Consider the following 23928-nt stretch of genomic DNA (forward strand, 5'->3'; position numbering starts at 1 on the left):
TTCTTTTTCCCCTCTATGTTTGCTCAGCAAGCACAGAAATATCTGCTTTTGTATTATTATGAGAACAGCCTTCAGCCCTGCATTGAGGTGGGCGTCTGATGATAAAACGTGGCTCCAAGGAGCTTGAATTGCATTTCTCCATGGAATCACAACCATCACCATTAGCTGAAGGTAACCACCTCGATCAGCAGAGACTCCTGAGAGAGTGCTGTGAGGGAGTGTGCAGAATCTTAATTGCTTTTAAAAATAGCAGTGTATAAAAGACATGTGTTAATCCTCGTGAGGCCCACTGACCTCGCTGATGGGAAAGGGGCAGCAGTGCCAGCTTCCCACTCACCATTCCCAGTGTCCCACCCCAAGCACTGCAGTGTTTGTCCCCAGTTAGCAGAGTGCAGACACCTGGTGGAAAGCAGCAAGCAGACAGTGAACAGTGCCCCTCTTTGGCTGTGTCTAATGTGCTTTCTTAGATTAATTCGGATGTCTGGTTTGGCAACCTCATTTTTGCACATCTGGAATAGTGACAGAAGTGACAGAGAGGAATTTTGAGCTACTCGACTAAAGTGGGCCTTGAAGGCTGTAAACCATGGCACCCATCAGTTTATGTCTACCCGGAGCGTGGTGGTTTCAGGCTCTGAATGTCTCTCCAGCAGTTTGAGATTTACCAACAGTACGATGGAATTAATTTGGTATTTAGTGCATCCACCAGCAGGGGGTACCCGGGGCTCACAAATGTCCCCGCTCTCTGCTTGTGCCCTCTGCTACTTATTTAACCCGAAAAGAAACAGGAATGCAGCTTTGCTTTCCCGTCCTCAGAAGTAGCACATCCTGTCCAACACAGGGAGGCCGTGCCAGTGCTGCTTTGGGGGTTGTGTTTCATCGTGAAACCGTGCCAGGGGAGCCTCGGGTTGGGTAGCAAGAAGCAATTCCTCTCCAAAACAGTGGTGCTGCAGTGGCACAGCTGCCCGATGTGGTGGTGGGGTCACCATCCCTGGAGGTGCTCCAGAGCCACAGAGATGTGGCACTGAGGGACGTGAGCAGTGGGCATGGCGGGGTGGGCTGGGGTTGAGCTTGGGGCTCTGAGAGGCCTTTCCCCCAAGGACAGGCCGGGCAGTCCCACAGCAGTGCCCGTGGTGACCCAGAGCAGCAGGGGGCTGATGGGAGAAGGCTCATGAGGGAACGTCACCCTGACACCCAGTTACAGAAATAGCCTGTTTTTCAGAGATAGCTAAATCTTTCCCCACGGCTTTATAAACATTCTTCCATGTCTGGAAATGCTGTGCTGTAGCGCAGCGCACCACGTCTACCAGTGGAGCAGAGCTTTGTAAAACAAACAAACACCATGACGATGGGCACAGAAACACCAAGGCAAAGCTCTCCGTGGGATTTCTTGCTGCTGCCCCTCCAGGCGAAGCTGTCTGCGGGCTGCAGGAAGGCTCACACCTTGCTGGGCCTCAGCGTGGTTTCTCTCTAACAAAACCCCATCTGGCTAATGCTGTTCTAATAAGGGAGAAACTGGGACTTAATGAAAGTTAGAAATAATTGGAGTGCTGTAAGCTGCTCACCCCGAAAACTGAGTTAGGAGAAATCCTGCTAGGGTCCTGCCTTGGAAATCTGGTCTGAAAGTCAGTGGAATATACGTGACAGATGGATGGACAGATGGATGGTGGTAGCCAACCCAATGGTATGCCCAACCCGAGCCATCCCTTAAGCTGTGTAAACGTCGCATATTTCAGAAATGTTAAATTAACCTGAAATGAAAGAATAGGACATGAGACGTGAGTCCCTGCAAGCACGGCACCACTGGAGCTCGTTGTGCAATGATTAAATAGAAACAATTCCTTGTGTTGAAGGAAATCACCATTTAATAAGCTAGGAAGGCCAATACATCTCCAGTATAAGAATCTATATTTGTGCATAGAAATCTATTGTGTTTATCCGTTGATAAGGATGTATGATGAAGCAGGCTTCCAGACTGTAGATGCAGGGCTTTGACCCCTACAAGGCAATGATTAATTAATACTCAGCTGTTGTTTTCTTCCTGCAGGTTATTGAGCCTCCCTGGTGGACCTTCCCAGCCCAACCCAAGCACCTGGATGAGCCCAGCCCTGCTGTTCCAGAAGGTGAGGAAGGGCACTGCAGTGGGTAGGCGTTATCTCCATCATCTTCTTGTTCACTGAGAATCAGACTGATCTGCTTTACACCTAATAGCACTTATGGTGCAGAAGCACATAATTCACTTGCTGTGAGAAGGAAAGGCCCTTATCCTGTTGTCCCACATTGTGCCCTGCTGGAACCTGAATCATGGTTTTGTGGAAGCTCCTACAGTGGGTGGGAGACATCAGACAGCTGCGCTCAGATATTGCAGATAATGTTTTAAGGACTCTGTCTAGATGGGGCTTTGGTCAGCCTGGTCTAGTGGGAGACATCCCTGCCTGTAGCAGGGGGTTGGAACTACATGACCTTAAAGATCCCTTCCAACCTAAACCATTCTATGATTCATGAGTTGTAGACTGAAATTAATTGGTCCTCTACGTGGCTTTAAGTATGTGGCATTAATGAAGTGTGTAGCTGCTACAAAGCATGAGCTACCTTGCAGCTTAGTGTCACATCATTGTCTTGGTTCTGATTTTGGTTTCTTTACCAGTGGGTGGGCTCAAGCTGGCCCTAACCATACCCCGATGCCTCCTGGCCACTGCCCCATCTCAGCTCCAGGGGAGGACATGTTAAGGCAAGAGCACACAGCTGCTGACCTTTTGCCCTTTACTTGAATGCTTGTTCCTTTAAAGTGCATTTACTTATGGGGTTTCTTATTTAGTTTTTTTATACTGACATCCCCATGAGGCATTCTTTCCTATGAGTCACGCACACCATAAAGAAATTATTGTTTGGCTCAAAGTTATGCTCCCATGCCTGGGATCAACGTTTTTTTTTTCAGTGAGAGATAGGAAATGAGATGGATTTCTGGGTGATTCATTATTTACTATTTGACCTGAACTGTGTTTTTTACCATTAGCTTTAAAAAAAAAAAGAAGAAAATCAGGCAAGATCCTTGAAACACAAGGTCAAACCTGTGTGTGCCTCATAGGACTGAACATGCTCTTTAACAGTTGGTTTGCATTGTATATAGCAATAATCCCTTCTATCTGTTGGTATTGAACGTACTTTTTACTAGTAACTAATTTTATTTCAGAATGATATCTTAGTTTTGTAAAAACACCCTTCAAGAGCACAAACCTGATGGGGTTGAAGGGGCATCTGCACACAGCTCTCAGACATAGGGTCTGACTTTTGGGTGACTCCATGTGGAGCCAGCAGCTGGGCTCAATGATCCCTTCCAACTCAGGAGGTTCTACGATTCTGAGGTTTTCTCATGCGACTCATAAGCATGGCTTTGCTTAATGCGTTTATGTTTTTTTACTTGAGTATGGTACAACATAAAAAGGCATTTTTTTTAAACACTCTGTATAGTTTGGGTGTAAAAATCATATATATATGTGTGTGTGTGTGTGTGTGTGTGTGTGGAGGAGTCCTGGGCACTGAGGCCCATCCAAGCTCAGAAACCCAGATGTCAAATACAACAGAATTCCAGCCACAAAAGAGCAAATCAGAGCAAAATCTGCAATCAAAATCTGATGAAAGAGTCAGGCAGGGCCCCAGAAGCGGTGTTCTGTGAGGGATGGCTGAAAGGAAAGCGGGAAAAAAGCACCAAAAGGTGAAGAACTGGAGGAATACAGAGGTCTTCTGCTGAGGGTATCAACCGCAGGTGGATTACACGCTGCTCGTCCCAAGTGGGGCCAACCATGGGCCTGTGAGCCAACGCTACCCACGTAAAGGCCATGAATCAGCTCTTCACTCAAAGGAGTGAAAATAAAACCAGGATCAAGCTGTGAAAGCCTCCCTTGAACCCTTTACAAGTCGCTTTCTAAAATTAGAGTTAGACATGTAGGTCATTGCAGAGCAGATGCTGCCACCAAATTTGTTTGGATGAAACTCACTGCAGAGCTTCTGCCAGTAGAAACAAATTAGAAAATGCTGGAAAGCTCACCCAGTCCTACTGATTGATTCACTTGGAACCAAAGCGGTTACAGAAAGTTCTTAAGTAGTGCACTGATGTTAATTGTTACTGCAGGAAATGCAATACATCTGGGACCAAGGCGTCTCTTTTATGGTAGCCATCGCTTCAGGTGGGAGGGGAGGGGAAGGAAGAGGAGAGGAGGAAATGAACTTCCCAGAAGAAGGCCACAATACGTTTAAATGTATATGTATAAGCTGAAACACTTATCAGAGGGTTTTCTCTTGGTTCAAGTGGCCACTGTAGCACCATTCTCAGCTCAGTTCCCCCAGGACGGCTTTTGGAGTCAAATAGGGTTTTTTAAAGCGGATCTGGCATTTCTACCTACGTTTTGGGTGGTCCTGTTTGGAGCCAGGAGTTGGACGCAGTGATCCTTGTGGGCCCCTTCCAACTCGGGGGTGTTCTATGATATGATGACCATTCCTGATTTGCCAACATTTTTGCAACCTTGCCTCTCTGTGCTCCGTGCAAGGGATGGAGGGAAGGAGAAGCCATTGGTGACCTCTCTTCCCATAAAAGCCAACCAAATATTTGGACAGTGCCACCAACTCTTGTATTTTTTCACAAGTCCTACGATTTGTAGATAGGAAGAAGAGTGCTTTCAGGTGGAAGCAGCTAAATTGGCATGCAGTACCCTGAAAACATCTAGAATGGCAGAAAGCCCAAATTAAACAAGCAGAGCCCCTCAAGGATGATTTCCAAACAACAATGAGCCATCCCATGATTTCTGGAGTCTGATTAATGAGCCTGAACGATGGTGTGTACAGCAGGCACACAAACAGCATGTAACATTTTCCTATTTTCGCGTGGCTGTGTGTACTTTAAACAATTACTTCAGAAGGGTTTAACATCCAACTGGGTACATGTGCTGCTGCTTGTGGCAAGAACAGCGGCCTGTTGACCGTCACTGGACGCATAAGGGATGATTATTTAATGACTCTCTTAATTACCAGACACATCGAGGCCACGGTGGCTGCAGAGAAGCCCTGAGACTTCCCTCCCACCCCTCACCAGGTCAGATCAGGGGAAATGATCACTCTTCCCCATCTGAAGGTGTTGACCTCAGCCCAACCACTTCACTGATCTTCTGGAGCTGTTGGGTTATTGCACTAATTAAAAGCAGACCCGTTTTTAGTCTTTTTAACCTTGGATGAGTGAACTCGGAAAGATGTAGCAGACATTACAAAACAAGACACTACTCCAACCCCTGGAAGGACTGCAGTGACTGCAGCTTCTGAGAGCTAATTTACAGGAAATGAAATCTCTATGGCATTTCTGCCTCATTTCTGAACAAGCCGACCCCGTTCCTCTTCCTTTTCAGAGCAGGAACAACGTGCAGAGCTGTACATACATTAGTACCATAAGCTATGTTTTTGTTCATTGTTAAGGCAGTTGAAAATACAGTGCTTCCCACAGCTTCCTCTGTAAAGCCACCAGCTGACTACCAGCGAGCGCTCTGTAAGCACAGGATGCACAGTACAATGCTATTAGTTATTAGTGATAACACTATTAGTTATTGCACAGTCAGGTCCATAGAAACAATGAGATGACATGATTAAAACTTCCTATGCAATCTCAATCCCAGACTCTCTTGTTTAAAGGGCATACTGAAGCCCTATACTAAATAATTAAAGAACCATTTTTGTCATCAGACCTCGGAGTAGAAAAGTATCCAGAATATGAGGTCCCTTTGCTTCTTGTTGCCGGCTGCATCTTGGAATATGCTGCTTAACCATTTCTTTGAAATTGTGATAATTAACATCACCATTAGGTTTACTACAGCTATCCCCTCAGTCTTGCTAGTAGAGATTGGATATGTTTATTACTTATTAATTATGCATTTTGACACCATTTTGAGGTGTGAAGATTGAACTCCTCCACATTCCTCCCTTGGGAGCAAGGACAGAGTGAAATGAAGCTCAGAGATGTCCACTTTCTGCACTCGGTGGCTGGCTACAACATAAGTCTTCGCACAGGATTTAGAGGTATGTCGACTTTGATTTACATGATGCACATCTTAGATGACTCCTGTTACTGTGGGTTATTGGCAGTTCTGGAGCTCTGAATCAGAGGTCTCCAAAAAATGAAGTATGAGTAACTGGTGACTCGCTGGGGAATTGAGATAAGCATCTAGTTTATCTCACCTAGGGGGCCAGGTGTTATAGGCAACCCACTCTTTTCCTAAACAAGTCTGGTTCATGCCCAGAACAGGTCCATACAACACAGTGAAACAGGTGGGTGTCACATAGGAAAAAGTGGTGCCATGGAATTGTGTGTTCATGGTGCTGGCTTACTTGAGATTAATTTAACACTGAACAAGTGCCCTAAATTTAATTTAATTTCTTGATTTAATGTCATGTTTTAATGCACTTCTATATATAAGAGAGGCTGTGGGGTCTCCTTGGAGATGTCCAAACCCTGCTCTGGGTGGGACCCAGAGGTGCCGCCAGCCTCAGCCATCTGTGGGAACCTCCTTTACATCTAACTGTGATGGCAGCATGAGGAGAACCAATGTTACACTGGGGCTGGAAAGTCCTTAGCATGTGGCCCACATCACACTCATGCAGGCAGAGTGGCTCGCCAAAGCACAGTGCTACATGGAGCTGAGTCTTGAGGGATGGAGTGGGTTTGTGTCTGAACACAAGGCCTGGAGTGAGATGTAGTCCTGTTTTGGAGGTGCTGTTTCAGAGAAAAAAAAAAAAAAAAAAGGGAGAAATAGGACCTGGGACTTTTCCAGCCATGCAGTTGCTGTAGCAACACTAGAAAAGGCCATAGTGTAAAATCTGTTTGCTGGATGCTTGTTTGGGTTTTCAGCACAGCTCACTGGATGAGCCCTCATAATGTAAATAATTTGTGCCTTGGATTTCATGCTGAGGAGGCTGCTTTTCAGAACATTTCAGGGCCTTTCTTGTTTCTTTTAGGCTGGTATTTTCCACATCTTCCAGATGTGGCACATTATTTGTGTCAGACCTGAGCTGGGACTCAACAAAAGCCAGCCAAGCCATGGGCGCAGCACCTCAAAGAGAAGAGCTGCTATGGAGCACCAATGCTTATTTACCCTGGAAAAGAGCAGCTCCAACTACATGTTTTTTTTCCCAGTTAGCCCAAACTTGCTGTTTAACCCCTTTCTCACCAAAGGCTGCCAAGTTCCCAGGAGCATGGCTAAGACAGATGGCCACAACCTCTTCAGAAAATTGAAGTGGCATTCAATTGGTTTTTTTTGTTTGTTTGTTTGTTTTTCAGTGGAAAAACAGCATTTAGGATCCTTCAGCACTTTTTGAGGTGAGATATAAGAACATTTTCCCTGTTTGTTGCAGGAGAGTTGGATTAGATGACCTGTAAGAGTCCCTTCAACTGAAAATGATGCTACAGTTCTATGACATAGACTCAGAATAGTCTTGGTTGAAAAGGACCACAATGCTCATCTAGTTTCAGCCTCCCTGCTATGTGCAGGGTCGCCAACCACCAGACCAGGCTGCCCAGAGCCACATCCAGCCTGGCCTTGAATGCCTGCAGGGATGGGGCATCCACAGCCTCCTTGGGCAACCTGTTCCAGTGCGTCACATGGACACTGCTAACCAAGACCTGGCACTGTCCATTGGATGAAAGTGTAGGAATTGCAGCTCCTTTGTAATTTGCAACAACCCCTTTGCAAAGCCATGCCCTGCCTCAATACAGATGGGGCGTGTGGGTGCAGGCTGCTCGGAGAGGCAAATAACTTACACTTCTCTTTCATTTCCTTTAGAATCTGCACGGCAGTGTTCAGCTGAGCAGTACATGCATAGTGTTTGCAACCAGCCATTTAGGTGGCTTGAAAATACATCAGCAAAAGGCAGCATATGGAAAATTCTGATTGGAAACATATGGGATGTTACATCAGAAACAGTCTTTTCTTCCTCTGTGGACGATGATTTGCTCCACTAAGAACTGTTTGGGGATACAGCAGGGAAAATAAATTTCCTTTTTAGCAGGGCACCACCTCAGCCCTGTGGATCAATAACTTCAGTAGGACTGTGATCTCCACCACTGGCAGCACACAACCACCTTTTGCCACCTATGACTTACTTATCGTGAATCACTTATTTCCTATTACTAATTACTCAACGAAAGTGCTTAGTTATGTATTAGGCACAGCTCTCTTTTTTCAAGTCCTTGACACCACCTGCACATCACCAGCTCTGAATCAGCGTTCACAGCCCTCAGCCAGCACAGGTCGTCACTGGGTGTAAAATGGGACTGTTACAGTAAGACAATTTCTTATATTTTCCTTCCTAAAGCTAATTGTTTGAATCATTTCTCACTTCGTGTCCTACCAGTAACCGGCTGCATTTGCTTTCCCTGCCTGTGAATGTGTTTGTTTGCTACTGCCAAGGACACAAAGGGAAGCTACTGCTGCAAGAGGGACAAGAATGCTACGTTACATTCCATTCCAGCTCGCATGGCGCACAGCCCTGCTGGGGTCTCTCTGGGTCTATGACAACCTGCCAGGAGCAGGATGGCCAGCACTGTGTTGGGAACATCTGTGTCAGATGTTACGCCTTCCAGCACAACCAAAAGCGCAGCAGAAACCACTCAGTCCTATTTTCAGTGACAGAATGGTGACCCGACGTCCTTACTCTGCCCAGATCGCCACCTGAAGAAGGTGAAGTTCTCAGGTATGAGGGAATCACTTGGCTTCCCCAAACCCTTGCATCCACAACAGTGAAGTGCTTTCAATTTTACAGAGTCCTTAAATGCAATTTTTAACTCTTTGATGGTCCTTCCAGATTGTATACGTTTGTATACCGTTGGCAACGTTTTGAGCTGCCAACGGTACAAATAATTTCTGGCCTTAAAGTTAAAGGTTTAGGAAAGACAGAGATGGACAGAATGAATAAAGGTTTGCAGACTTTCCAGAGCATTTGTCAAATGGCTTTTTTCCTGCAGTGGGAGCCTGGCAGCGGTGACCTGTGCTGGGAAATGCTCAGTGCATCGGCATGGCCTTGGTGTTTGTAGGCTAATTTTTGTTTTGAGTATAACTTTTGACTCATGGAAAAATAATCTAAGTATTCTGGGCTGGCCCCAGACTTGATCTTCCTTGAATTTAACGACTGTTTCAAAATAAGCGTGGAGAAGCTTTCAAAATAAGTGTGGAGAAGCTTTTATGATAATGTTTTTATCCTCTCGCTTGCTCCTTGGGAAGCAGAAGCCATCTCAAGTGCGTTCTCAGCAGCTGTTTACCACACAGAGCCTTTGCCAGAGAGAAGTCCAACAAGCAGCTCTACCAGCCTTGCCCCGCTGCTGCTTCCACCCACAGAGGGAAGTCTCATGGTAAAGCCAGCACTGAGGCACGGCACGCAGCCAACCCATTGTAGCTAAAGGGCCCTGAGCTGCAGTAGGCAAACATCCCCATAAAGTCAGTGCGTTGGGAGGCACACACACCAAACAGAATCTGAGCAGCTAAATTTAGTCCGGATAGGAAATTAGCTTGAGGTTAAGTAAAGTTTTCTGCTACTTTGTTTTGTTTTTAGATTACCCAAGAGATGTTCCTTCCTGGAAAGGGAAATAGGACAGAGATACATAGCTGTTTTTCAATCCTTTCGTTTACGTGGCATCATTTCAACTACAATTTATCGTGTGTTTGCAATCTAAACCTTACCGGCTCCTTTCAGCAGAAGGGTTTGGCGTGCCAGTACCAGGTCAATGTGCAGCACAGCTCCCGTGTGGGGCTCTCTTCTGAATGCTCACCCACGTGTAGACAAAGTAAATGTTTGTTTGAAAGCATTCATTCTCATCCAGTCGTTAGGCTGAGTATTTATCGCAGAGTGACACTGCAGGATGGATTGAAAGCGATGAGCTCTGCTATGCGGCGCCTAAGCCAGAGTTGCTCAGAACCCAGCAGTGCCAGCCAAAGAGGAGCCAACCCTAAGCCACAGAGCTTCTGGATGCACATTTTAGGACCTGCCCTAACATTTTCGCTTTGGCATCATTTTGCTTTTGCTTAAAGTGATGCTCCTGAACCTGAATTGTGGAGCTAAGTGCTTGCAAATGATGGGCTGTTTGCATAAAACTGGCTCTGCATACACATGTCATCTTTCCACTAGTTTTGTTTTATTTTGCAATAGGCAGGGTAGAAGTGACTGCAGCAAAACATATTCCTACAGGTTTATTTACTAATCCAGGACATAAATCTGGCTGCTTAAGCGAACCCAAACTGTTTAAAAAGTTGTTTAAGCAAACATGAAGCATGAGGTACAGCAGCAAGGATTCTAAACACGCTCTGAAAGTTGGGGTCTTGGATTATTTTGTTTAAGCAGGCTCTGCCATTGCTTCTTGTGACGCACACACATGGGCTGACAGGGTCAGCTCCTCCTCGGCTCCCTCAGCAACGTACAGTGGGTTGGACACAGACACAGAAAACATCCAGCTCTGTACTTTGAAACTGAGGTAGTGCTTTTTGTACGACGGCCTTAGGAAGCAGCTCAAAGGGCTGGATGAGTTTGGGTTGCAATATGTCAGACGTTGTACAGAGAGGTTTCAGGAACAGCCTCTGAACTGAAAAGCTCGTACTTCCCCACTGTAGGTGTGAAACAGCTCTGGTGACACGCTGGGATGTTAGGAGCCCTGTCGGTGATGTAGATGAGGACAGAAGGAAATACGTTTTCAGCCTAGCAGATTGACTGCTCTTACCCTTGCGTGCATTTTATAAACCATTTTCATCTCACTTTCTGGAAGTTTCCAAAGAGTGCATTATTCAAAACATCCAACTATTCCTTCTGGGACTGAGTCACACTCAGACGGTCACTGCATTTAATTATTGATATTTTTTCAAGTCCCTTTGAGTTTGTTCCTCTCTGTGCGACGTGTGCAGCTGCACCTCCTGCAACAACAAAGGGGAAGCTGGAGGCGTTCTGCCCAGGAGAGCTGTCTGTCACACTGCTGCCCCACACCTCACTGTGATGGGCTGCTTCCATCAGCCGTGCGTCACCCCACAGCTGGGGCACAGGTGTTGGAACAGGTGCATGTAGCAGGAAAGCACAAGCAATGTTTCGGGGTTTTAAGAGTTAACGTGTTGTCTTGGGGATGCCAATATGTTACAAATGCAACGCACGTATTTCTGGAAAATTATGAATCACATTCTTTTTCCCGTCAAAGTTACAGCTGTTTTCTAGGATGTCAAATCTGGAACCCCTTCCAAATAGCAAAACAAATTAAGTATGACTATCCAGGCTGGTAAGGAGGGTATTTTTAAGAATGGGAAGTAGAGCAAATTGGATTCCATTTGGTAGCCTACCTGTGGCAGGTGAAAGACAGACAAGTGCTGTGTGGATAAGACAGTCCATGCAGGGGACAAGTTAATTCTAACGGTGACTGAAAGGGGATTTTACAAGATATATGAGTTTCTTTAATACATAACACAACTAATGCACCTTCCTGATGACCTTCCCCATGTGTGCTGGATTCATCCTGCAGCAGATGAAGTGCCTACAGCAAACCAGGTGAGAGAGCTGGGTCAGTTCAGCCCCAGATTGGCAACGACCTTCCAACAGAAACCCAGCATCCCCTCGAGCATGAAGGAGCTGCATGTGAACAGTCCCAGGCAGAGCCTTGTACAGAGAGGAACAAATTCACATACAGTTGAAAAAAACCCTCACGGTTTTTGCAGCATTTCAATAATATCTCCCTTGCTGGTACCTTTGTGTCTATCTGTGCTTGTATTTGGGAAAGGAAGTAATTTCCACTTATGAACTCTTCTTTTAGGTGAAAGAAGTTGCGCTCGAAGCTTCATTACACCGCTTTGATGCTGAAGTAAGAATTCCCACAGCGAAGATGGTAATACTTTCTTCTGTTTGTGAAATTACCTCCATTTGGAGGAGTAATTTGATGTTGAGAAGGAAAGCAAACAATTACCACAACCTCATCCTGCAGTGCAAGTATTTTCATGCTTTTTCTGCCTCCTGACTGCAAAGACAATATTTACATATGCATACAAATCATATCATGTATTTAACTAACACTAGAACTGCAACAATTGAAACCGCCGTGATATTCAGTTGATATTTTAAAACCTTGATCATAGAATCATCGAATGGCTTATGTTGGGAGGGACCTGAAAGATCACCAAGCTCCAACCCCTCTGCCATGGGCTGGCTGCCCCCCACCAGCTGAGGCTGCCCAGAACCCAATCCAACATGGCCTTGGGCACCTCCAGGGATGGGGTACCCACAGGCTGATCAGCATACAGCAAGATATTCAGAAAACAGATGGATCTCAGATGCTTTGTAGGGCTAGTCTTCAGATGGTTGAAGTGTCAGGATCCCTTTCTAATGAAGCTCTGTATCATCCAACAGTGCCTTACAGAATGGGTGCATCCTGCTACCCAATGTATTTTCCAATTCTTGTCTTCTGAGGTGCACAAAATGCTCTGGGAATGTGAAAAGCAGCATTAAAGTCCCTCTACCTCCAGCAGAAAGTCGCTCGTTGAGATGCCAGTTGAGAAGGTTATCATCGTGCACATGTTTTTTGCCATTTAATTACTCTCTTTCCTGTAAAGAGTCTGGCTTTAATTAAATGGCAAAACAACGTGTGGACTTTTCTCCAAGCCATCTTAAAGCGCTCACTTCCTCCTCTGTGTTCTGTGGTTTATTAGATTTGAATGAGTAATGGGGTGGTTTCATTTGTTTAGCTAAATTAAAGTGGCCAGCAACAATTTCCTGCCTGAGCAAACTGTGGGCTGATTAATAATATTGGTGATGGTGGTAACGTGGGTTTCCTGCACCATGCAGGTTCTGCTGCCAGACTGATGCTGGGGCTTTCCAGCACACCAGCGGCCTACTCCTCACAATCAAATTGTTCACGGAGGTGCACAGTATGCCCACAGAGCCAGGAAGGTGCCTTCAGAGCAGAGCTCCAGCACAGAGGAGGCACGTTTTGAACCAAAAGTGCATAAGTGATCTGCCTGGGCTGCAATTTGCTCTCTGCATATCCTGCAAGATCCCATGTCTGTGAGTGAAAGCTCTGGAGCTTCCCATTAACTTGAAAAAACAGGAAAAAAAGAAGGAAAATCAGGTGTGTTCATGGATGCTTTGGCATGGAATACAGTGTTCTTCCTGCTGCCACAGAGAACTTCATCAACCACGTCACCCATTACTTATGCAGTGCCCACAGGACGCTTTCTCCTCTAACAGAACTGCAGGCCATTTTTGGCACAAAATTAGAGGCACTGTAGCAGTTGGTTTTCCCATACACGTTACAGAATTTTGACTGAAATCTATTCAGTACCTCTTCAGAAAGTCAGACCCACAGACCCAGTACTGAATAGCTCACACAAAACTGGAGCGATGCGATCCCCTTGCAAAAGCCAGGTAGGCATTTGGAAAAGCATCGACTCTAGCGCAGTTATTCTTGCTTTGTCTGAGCACCGATGTGGTGTTTGTGGCAAGCAAATGTCTACTGTAACAAAAGAGCTTGGACTCCAAGACATGAAAAAATAATGTTCAAAAGGCATAGTCCATGAATTTTCAAATGTGGTTGCAAACAAAGATTACCAGAGAAATGTCCAGTGTGTTGCAACACCTATTGAGTCAATGACAAAAAGCTGGCTTTGATTACTGTTGTTCAGTGTTGATGACAAACGCAATTACAGGCAGATATGAGAGCCTGTCAGCACAGGACACTTTAAATGTCCGCATCAACTTCTAGCAGTTTGCTTAAAGAGCTGATTCAAACAGCTGCTGATGGGTCTTTTGCTCAACTTACTTCTCCAGCCCACGTATCCCTCCATCTACACACAGCCACGGCTTACTTGACTCGCAGGAGCAGCACAGTGTTTTAAGGGTGACAGTTAGCTAGGTGGCTGATAAGTATAGATTCTGTAAATACAACACTCTGTGCATGAGTGCTCTGCGCAATTGCTGCCTGAGCGTGTAAAACCTCTACTGGAATTGTTCCTCTCAAAGAGTGGAAATGGAAATGGATGATAAAAATGGATGCTTGGCGCCCTGAAGAAAATGTTGGTGGCAAATGGAATCAAACTTTCATGGAAAATAGTGATGGGTTATCTCAGCAAGGCTGCTCACTAAAGGAAGTTTCTCAGATGTTTCAGCATTAAAAAACTTCTATAGAGAAACATCTTTCTTTCCCTAATCATGCTTCCTAATGCAGATAACACCAAACCTTTGTGCAGAAAGGAAGTCAGAGAAATGATGCTATGACGCAGGAAGCAGCAGGTTGTGTGGGTGGAACTGAAATCAGAAATTACACTAAGAATAATGTCTCTCATCCAACAAAGCCAAAGTGTTCTGCAAAGTGACTTCAGCTGAGCAGCAGAGATGGATGAATACTTAAAATGTTAGTGCTGATGGTGCAGAGGTCTTATCTGAGGTCAGAGAGGAGGCTAACAAAGGGCAGGCACGGGACCACTGTGTTGGGACTTGTAGAGCTGTGGTTTAACCACCAGGCAAGAAAGACCTCATTGAAATTTAGCACTTAGTGTTCAGAAGAGGCTGTGCTCCCCAGCAAAATGCCAGCTTCTTGTGAAAACCTTTGAATAGGTTGCGTGGCTGCTGCAAAAGGTTATTTAAGAGGCACCGTCTGTGTGCACCATAGAACTTTTGAAGAGTTACTCAGAAGTCAGACTGTTTCTTTTTACTTTGTCTGCAAAACTCAGATTTCAGGTACAGATTACGCACTGTCTGCCTTGTGGCAGGAAAGCAAAGGGCTCAGGCTTACCTCTCCGTCATTGGAAAAGTTCAAAGAAATGAGATTGCAGCTGTTCTGCTCACCCAAGTCCTTAGCCAGAAGACCCATTAGAATTTTAAATTAGTAATAAATTAAAACAATTCCTGCAATATGGATTCTCATTTGGTTCGGGGTGCAGGAGCTGAAGCATGGACACCATCCCTCCCAGTCTATGTGACACATGCTCATCCTCTACCACCTTCTTGAGTAAATAAGGACTGGTGTTTCCTCACTTGAGAAGTGATTTTAGCATCTGATAGGACTGGCAAAGCCCCATAATCATTTCGCCACAGCGAAAACAAACAACTGCAGCCTCTCCTCGTGTCATGCTCATTTGAAGGTTAAATTTGACCAGCAGCCTGTTTCCATTACCCACAGGTTCTTGCTGAAAATTGGCGGTTTCTTCTGTGTTAGGCATAGGCTTGGATGGCAAAACCTGGCTCTAGGTTATGGGAAGAGAAAGTCTGCAGGTGTTCACATTACAGCTTTCCCACAGTGCTACACATATTATCTAATTTCTTTTTAATTGAATGATATTTTCCAGGCGAGATGGCTTTGTAAAAGCCATGAATGAGCCTCATCTAGATAACTTGTGGAACTGGTTCTGCAAATTGCTGCAGGTTTACATGCTGCTCGGTGCCCTTGCTGACCTCCATCCCACGTCCCCCCCCTCCTCCCATGCTTCTGCACTTTGAATTTTGGTCCACAGCTTTTGGCCACCCCTGTCACCGCAGTATGAGCTCTTCATACCATTGGATCCACGCTCTGGGCCTACACTGGTCAACCATGGCCATCAGTCGCCTCCTCTTCCTCTTCAGCAATCTACTTTTATACAGCAGAGATGTGATTCGGGACATTTTATGCTGCCATAAAGGTGCAGATTATTTATTTCACCAGACGTCATTTCTAGAAGGGCAAATCCTCTGAGCAAGCATGTCCCAGCATACAGGATGCACGTATGGATGTGTCAGAGCTACGCTGGACCCTGCCTAGAACCAGAGTGGCTTTTGCTCTGGATGGGGCAAAGCTTGTTTGAACGCGGCTCAGATGTACTAAGAAGAGGATTTAGACCCAGCTGCAGCTTCCCATGTCCCTCCATGCTCTCACTGTGCTCCCCAGCCCTCTCTCACCCAAAGGGAGTAGGGCAGTGGTAACAGATGGAAAAGAGCTTGTCTCCAGGCCACCTGGGAATAGGGTCACATAGCTTTGGGAAAAACATGTGTCCAAGAGGGCTTGCCTTGACATTAGCACACACATTCTGCTCGTTATAAACCATCTTTTTATATAACTTGACATAGTGACCTCTGCAAAATTATTGCTGCTTTGAAGCTAAGAATAGGACACTGCTTATTTCTGATTAAACCCAATTCACCTATCATTGCGGTTAGACTTTTATTCCTGTAAATACATTTACTGTCAACATTAAAATACACATTTCATGGTAATTCTGGGGTCAAGAAAACACTGTGCCAAATACCACATGCTCATTTCAGTGTAAGATTTATTTTTTGCTTATGAACAGCGTGCTTGCACTAAATCACTATTCTGAGAGGGAATTAAAGCAATCATTTCTGCCAACATTTTAGCAGATAACAGGTGGCTGAGTACATAAGACTAAACTGTTCCTAATAAAACCTCTGTTTGGTTATTTGTGTAATTATAACACTGGCGTAGTTTAGGAAATGTAAAACGTTTGGGGATGTCCTTTAGCAGAGAAGTCCTGTAGGCAGAATGCTCCCGAGTTCACATGCAGGACTGCCCATAGAAGTGTGGATGCCCCATGTTTGGAGGTGCCCAAGGCCATGGATGGGCCCTGTGCAGCCTGCTGGGGGGCACCCAGCCCAGCACAGGGGTTGGATGATCTTTTAGGTCCTTTCCAACCTAAGCTGTTCTATGATTCTTCATACTCATGACCCAAGGTTAAGGAACTAAGGCTGCTTTGGGTGCTGTGATGCTGAGCAGCTACATTTCTTCCCCAGCCAGGCTGGGCTCATTTTGTCCTGAGGACAGAGGTGAAATAAAAGGCGCCTCTTCCCTATACAGCTGCACAGTAACACAGCTCTGGTTATGATTTCATCTGTATTTGTAGAAATCTAGACATTTCCAGAAATATCCTACTGTGTCATCTCTTCGTTGCTCTTCAACCTTCTCAACTTGTCTGTTCAAACTAGAAAAACATTATGTCACAGCTAAGACAGCTTTCATCAGGTGCAAGTTTGCCCTTCTGTTTTGTTAGGTGAGCTAAGCTGGAGGGTGTTTGATGAGCACCAGCTCAGTAACCGTCCTGTAAAGGGCAGCGCGCAGTGTGGGAACTTGCAGAGAACATGATGTAGCTGTGAGGGGAATGCAGACAGATGTGGGAGACACTGCTCTGTTTGTAAACAAACAGCTGAGCGCCCAAACTGGGCCAGTCTAGTGGAAAATAGCAGTGTCACGGCCTCCATCCAAGGAAGCAAAACAGCAGAGCAGCAGCACTCGGCTCTCTGCCTTTGGCTGTGCCAGGCTGGGTTTGCCAGGCTGTGAGCTTCACAATCACTATAAGTACCAATAATGGTTTTTATTTCACCACTGCCATCGGAAAGAGGTCAATCCAGTCTGCTTTCTCTCTCTAATCTCCCCCGATGTTCTGTTCCATAATTCCCTTTCTTTTCAACTCCTCCCACATTCATTCCCATTCTCTTCCTTTGCTCCTCTATCCTTTTATTCTCATTTACTTTTCTCCTGCTGGCCAACCTCTTTGGTGCTCCACATTTCTATGCCTTAAATGGAGTCTTTAACCCACTATTGTCACTTGCACACACATTTGTCCAACCAGTTGAGCTTTCTACACCACTCCTCACTCACTGAGCCATGTTTCCTAGCTGCAAGCAGGCTACAGCCTACTGCAAACATACACATACAGATATATCTGCACACACACGTGTATACATATATACGTGTATATATATCTACATTATAAAACTTGCCTTCCTTGGGGCTGAATTAATTTATTAGCCACAATAAATCAATTGCTTGCATCTGTCTAGCCATGACTTTTGGTCTGCTGAGGAACAGTCCCACCATGCCACAGCTCCACTTTTGCATGGGGCAAACTTTCAGTGCCACATGGGTTTGCATTCTTTCTTGCAGCGTTGCAAGAAATGAACATTTATTACATCATGTGTAACATTTTGATTCTGGACACCTTGTTTTGTTCTAAGTGATGGAGGTGAGCTTTAGGAGTGGACTATTTTCTGACTCTGCAAGCAGAAATCACTTTGGCACATCTGACCTTCCGCCCACCTGGATTTTTGGCACAGCTTTAACCAAGCTGGTGTGTTTGCCAACATGTATGCAGCCAGGGCATCCCTGTGTACCTTCTCCATGTACCTAAAGGTGACTGGGAATGGTGCTGCAGCACCTCCAGGAGGTGTTCCCATGGCCCCAGCACTCCCTGCCAACAACTCATCCCCTCTTCCTTGTGGTGATTCATTGCCATCCACAGGAAAAACCTCAGAGCAGCACTGAATCACCATTCAGCACCTCCTGCTGCCTCCTCTTCCAGCCTGCAACACAAACATGGCCGCATACCAAAGGGGAGGTGGGAAGGTGAAGTTTTCTGTAAGCAAGGAGCCTGGCAAGGAGGATGTGCTTGAGCACTACTTGCCCTGGCGTGCCCGTGCGTGCTGCAGTACTGGGGCTGCATGGGAAGCCACTGCCTTGAAACCTCCAATGCTGAGGACGTGTAACCCCAAATTACTCCTTTAGGGGGAAAAATACCACCATGTTGCTTCTTTGGGCTAGAAACCAGCCATGGAAGGGAGATTCTAATGAGCGCCTACAGGGGTTGTATGGGAGCCATAGGCACCACGTGCTATGCTCTTCTCTCAAGTTCAGCCCTTGCCGCTAAGACAAAGCCTTTGGGGAATTTGGAGGGTATTTCTGTGTTTACTGAGCTTGTGGGAGTTTAATGTTTAATCATTGCGGGGGTGTTGGTTAGTCATATAATCGTTAGCCATCATTTCTTTCTGCCTTTCTTTCCTTTTGTCCTTTGTTCTTCCTTATCTCAGCTCTTTCATTTTGTGGAATACATTGGCTTCCTATCACAGCCTTGATTTCTCAGTAAGTGGGCAGCTCTACAGCGCTGAGGCTCTCAATTCCAGCAGCTCGGGGGCGGCCGGTGCCCAGTTTTCCCCTGGGCAGGAGCCAGCACTCTGGGGTTCCCCAGAATCTACCAGCACCACACTTAGTTTCTTTAAACAAAACTGAGAGATGCTTTTAACAAAACCTTAACTAACCTCTATTAACATGAGAGACGTGCATCTTCATTGCCATCAAATATTTATTTTTTTTTCCCAGCATCATCCTATCTTGCTCTCTTCCAACCTTAATTCATCCCAGCGTGTAGTTGTTCCTCACACATTATTTAACATCTGAGGATGTATTTTCATTGTAATGAGGTCATGCACATGGCCATTACAGTTGCTTTTAGATGTTTCCAAGAGTGCGATGAGCCTACCAAATAATTCAAAGAATAAATCACTCCTGTTATCTTTTCCCCAGGACAGAGCAAGACTGACAGAACCAGCCACATTTTCATTATTAATATCAGAACTGCACGCAGTCGGAAAGCAGAAAGGACTGAAGAATTTCATAGCCCAAATACCTACAGAATAATAATAATAAAATCCCAGAGTGTCACAGTACAGCCCAATGTGCCTTTTGGAAATGCTGCCATTCCAGATAGCAGGGGAAACACAAATCCAGCCCAGTTACCATGGAAATGTACAGTATACCTCCAAAATGCAAAGCCACCTGGCTGACCCAGAGAACTTCTTTGAGATGAGCATGGTAGCCCAATAGCAAACAGCTGTCAAACATCTCTGTGATGACAGACTGCATGGAAAGCAGAAGCCAGCACCACCATCAGCTTAGTGAGCTGGAGATGACCCAGCAATCCTTTTCTTACACAACCCACCAAAGCTACTGCTACAACCAGTGGAGCTGGTTTTAGCAAGAGTGGAAGATCTGTGGAGGGAAAGGAAATGCTCAGAAGCCAAACAATCTAATGCAGCATCTGAAATGGTGCTGCATGTCTTTTCAGTTAAATGACTCTCAATGCAATGTTCACCCAGGGGTGTATTTGTTGATGGGACAGAGACTTAGGAAAATGGCACTGGAAAGAAATCATCTCCTTGAGCATCCTGCGGTGCCCAGCAGGAGAGGCCCCAACTGCCTCGTGCCTCGAAGTGGGCGCTGCTGTGCCCACCAGGAACAGGGCAGCCATCTCAGCGCCAAAGCCATCCCCACCTCCCACCGGCTGGATCCAAGCCTGATCCTGGGCAGCAGTTACACGGTCAGGGCTGCTCTGCTCAGAAACCAACACGAGACATTACAAAAGGATTTTTCTGAAGATGTAAAACAGCACCCAGGGAACAACTCAGGAAGGAGGCATCGAGAACTAAAATGCTGGAATTTGGGAAAGTCTCCAAAACCTCAGAATTTCATATATATTTGGTATAGTAAGTGTAGCAGTGAATTTAAATCTCATTATCCGTTGCTGCTAAAAACAGGAATGTAACTGAAAGTTTTGGGCAATTCCAGCATCCATCATCAGTACTCAGGCATAGGCCTGATTTCTCTGAGACTCTGAAGTAATTTAATACTGTGGATTTTATAAAGTATACTTATCCTTCAATAAATCCGTAATAACTGCTTCTTTCATTGCATATTATGAACTTCCAAGTTACACTGTCAGCTGTTAAGCAGAGTCTCCCACACTTTAGTGAAAGCAAGAAAGCTTCCAGCAAGGAAGTGTCATGGAGATGAGGCACTAATGGACTCCACAGAACCACAGACTGGTTGAGGTGGGCAGGGACCAGAGGGATTCCTCCACTCCAGCTCCACTCAGAGCAAGGTGCCCAGGGCCGTCTCCAGGTGGGTTTGGAGATTTCCATGGAGAAGAACCCACAGCCTCTCTGGGTACTTGTGCCAGGAGCCCTTACATTATAGGATCTGCAGAGAAACCATGCTAAGGTATTGGGTACCAGCAATGGGACTGCAGCTGCCTTGCTCTGCTGCCTACCACAGACAGATGGAAACACCCAGAGTGCCATCATCGAGGGATTCCCCAGCATGGGAAATAGCAGCCACAGCTGAGCAAGAGGGGTGTGCTAAGGGCAGGGCATTGCAAATGCCTTCAGGGTCTTGCTGTAACAAACTGAAAGCTTTCATACTTCCACCCAGCAGGCTGTGACTGTCACTATCTCTGGGCACAGGAACAAAGGGAGGCACTGCACAGTTCTGAGCTGAGTAAGAGATGGCAACAGCAATGCAAGCTGAGAGCCCTCCTGGCGGTTTGCATAGATTTCAGTGCGGAATACGCCCTTTTCTGAAGATTAAGCTTTCATCTTTTAATCTTTGGGAAAAAAGGGATAGTCTGCAACCGAATAAAAGACTTCCAACATTTTACTGTAGACACTTACTTTAAAGAAAATTCACTTTTTTAGCAAAATGACTCTGAACTACAGTAGAATAAGGGCTTTTTGGTTTCCAATAAGAATTAAAAAAAAAGAAAAGAACAGAAAAGAAAATTAGGAAAGCATAGTCTCATAGAAAATGAAGGATCATCACAGAAATTTTAGTACAATGCTATGGACATACAAAGGAGTGAGATTATTGTAAATTAAGCATATGAAGCTTCCAGTGCTAATGAACCCAAATACCTTTGAATGCAACTTTTGGGAATGGAGCTCTCCACTCAGAAGGCTGAGAACTCACTTCATCGCTGTGTGCCAGCTCTCATACAGTGGCTACAGCAGCACCACGTTCCAGCAACATCCAGTGACTGGCAGCTGAAGCTGAATGAATCCAAACTCTACGTGAGATTTAATTTCCAAGCTCTGTCTATGTAATTTTATCAGAAGAGGTGAAATTTTAGTCACATAGAGGCTTTAAATTGCATGTTGTCTATGCTTTGAAGGAGCTTCCGAATTAAAGCCTGTACTTATATGTGCAGGGATTTGAATGCTTTCTGCTCCTTCTCTGGCTTCAGGAGGGAAGAGCTTTGTCTGCACTCCCCTCAAGGCGCTAATCACACACAGTCTTGCTGCAAGACAAGGATTATGGCAAATCCCTGCTTCACAGCTTTAGCTAATTGCCGGCAGCAATCAAGAGGGCATTTTCCTTTCACCATCTGTTAGCTAGCAAGAGAGGTTGGGGATCTTGGTTGTTATGTTCTCCAGCTTCAGAAACTGCCATGACTGGAGATGAGCAGCAGTGTGCTCCGAGGTGGAGCAGCACCTTGCTTGTTGGATGGCCTTGCTCTCATGTTTGTAGTCACAGCTGTGAGTAAACCCCAAATCCAAAGGGTGGATTTTGCCCAGGTCATACTGATGAGAACCTCAGAACTCTACACGTCTCCACATTATGGCAAATAATGTAATTACCAGATCAGTCCCATGCTATTGCAGAAAACTCAAAATTCCTCCTTCGTAGTAACATTTAACAACTGGAAAGCTTCCCTCGATTGCCAATATGCAGGCAGTTGGGTGGAAGGTGAAGGTGTCAGCGGCGTACCAGCTTCCTGGTCATAACCTCTAAGAAGAGGAGTCCCATTGATTCCAGTAACACCCCTCTTAAAATAGTGCACAGGAGACCCACTGCAAGACTTTGCAGTATTGAACCCACAGGAAAGGAATATAGTGAGAGCATTTTGCTGGACACTTAGCAATTCGCTGGCCAGGCTTTTTCCTGTTTTCCACTGTAACATAACTGTTAGTTTTAACAAAACCGTTTTGTCTAAGGCAGAATAATTTCTTCGTAGCAATGAAGTGAGGTTCTGTTCACAGCTCTTTATTTCTGTGTGTATATAAAGTTGCTGAACTTCCTCTGCTGGATAAAATTATCCATCATGAAAATACAATTAGAAAAGTTAGGAACTGTGATATTTTGGAATCAGAGGATATTTCTGCTTCTTCAGTGGAACACAATGTCCACTTCTACATAGAGGATATACATGTGATATGTTATTTATACTTGTATATATGCATCTACGTACAAGTATATGCCTATTATTCCTTCTGTTTTTACTGTTATAGATCCATTTTCTACTGGGAGTTTCCTGCCTTATGAAATAAACACTTCAAAGAATAGCACCCTGCATTATAATTGAATTTATGAATGACAATATAATAAAATCATTAGATGGGGAACTTGCGTAAATTAAATTTAAAAATATAGAAAAATAATTAAATAAAAGAGTTCCTTAAGTTTTTTAAACACAAGTACTATAAGGAACAGTGGGCCCACTAGACGTTATTTTACTGATCTGAGGGCAGGCTGGTTTTTATTTAAGAATTTATAGAGCTCTTCAATGGCAATGACATGGGTCGGGGCTTACTCGGGTGAATACGGGGTTTTAATGGCTCTCCTTGATACCAGCAGGAAGGAACATGCATGAGGATTCTCTCATACTCTCTGCCTCTGAGCTCATTTATAAGTTACGATGCACCTGACTTGAACTGAATGGCACAGCGCTGCAGGATCAGAATGAGATGTTCCAGCAAACCTTCAGTGGAAGCTGTAATTCCTTTTGTCTTGTAAAAACTGCCCTGAAGTAAAAGTGGAAAGGAGTATTTAGCTCAGCCTTACTATTTTGATGACTATGAGAACACACATGCCTGAATTGAATGAGATTTCTTCATCCAAGTGCAGGGTTTGAATCTATTTGCTATGCACTAGAGAGCAGCTCTTGGTTTAAGGCTCTTCAAAGCAAGCCTTTGCCAAAGAGCAGAGGTGACAGAGATAACATGCCTTCTGAATCAAGACTAAAAGCCCACAAGTCAGGTGTAGTCACATAATAATGGTGGGCTGCCATAAGGAAATGTAATTATTTAAAAGAAAAAAAAACCCAACAGGCAGAAGCCCTTTACCTGCTGTTTCCTGGTAACTCTCCTTCCAAGAGAAAGGATGAAGATGACGTTGAAGAAAATAATACTCCACTCAGAAAGACAGGAACAGAGCATGGCAAAGCTACATTTGGAATAAAGGAACTTCAAACAAGTGAAAACAGTGAGGGTAGGAAACAACAGGACATTTAGTTCTTTTTCTATCACTCCCTGTTCTTACTCTTAGAGATGCATAATTCCATATGTCAC

The 23928-nt window shown here is 45.0% G+C and overlaps 1 long non-coding RNA gene across 2 annotated transcripts; it reads left to right on the forward strand.

Moving 5' to 3' along the window:
- Nucleotides 1–1347: 1347 nt before the first annotated feature.
- LOC121113364 lies at nt 1348–23924 on the forward strand. 2 transcript variants are annotated; one of them, XR_005860926.2, is made up of 3 exons: nt 1348–2120; nt 5931–8727; nt 11813–23924. It is a non-coding gene; the product is annotated as an uncharacterized LOC121113364 (long non-coding RNA). The 2 variants fall into 2 exon arrangements; XR_005860927.2 differs by lacking the exon at nt 1348–2120 and having other exon boundaries at nt 5546–6057; nt 8389–8727.
- The last annotated feature ends 4 nt before the right edge of the window (nt 23925–23928 follow it).

Source organism: Gallus gallus, chromosome 6, assembly GCF_016699485.2.
Source record: "Gallus gallus isolate bGalGal1 chromosome 6, bGalGal1.mat.broiler.GRCg7b, whole genome shotgun sequence".
NCBI classification, from domain to species: Eukaryota; Metazoa; Chordata; class Aves; order Galliformes; family Phasianidae; genus Gallus; species Gallus gallus.